The following is a 364-nucleotide window of genomic DNA, read 5'->3' on the forward strand; positions in this document are numbered from 1 at the left end:
TCTATTTAGTCGATTCCAAAATAAATCAATTAGTGATATTAACCTTCAATATATCCAAATTATTATTATTACTAGTTCGTCTTTTTATACGTCTGTTCCAACTACTGGAACGACTGTCCAGAACTAAACAGAGCATGGGTTGTACGGATTTTTGCATTCAAAACCCTTACTGCACATGATCTGTTTAGGAAAGTCATAAGTGTTGGAACAGACCTGATAAGAATAAAATCAAATCCAAGAAATTTGTTATTACGTAGGAAATAACACAACAAAAAGAAAAACAGTTAAATTATATTAAGTTTTCTTAATTTTAACATTGTTAATAACCCATTAATTGTATCCCAAAATCTCCAATCCCATATCA

Source organism: Halyomorpha halys, unplaced genomic scaffold (genome assembly GCF_000696795.3).
Source record: "Halyomorpha halys isolate HHAL.00 unplaced genomic scaffold, Hhal_1.1 Scaffold501.1, whole genome shotgun sequence".
Classification (NCBI taxonomy): domain Eukaryota; kingdom Metazoa; phylum Arthropoda; class Insecta; order Hemiptera; family Pentatomidae; genus Halyomorpha; species Halyomorpha halys.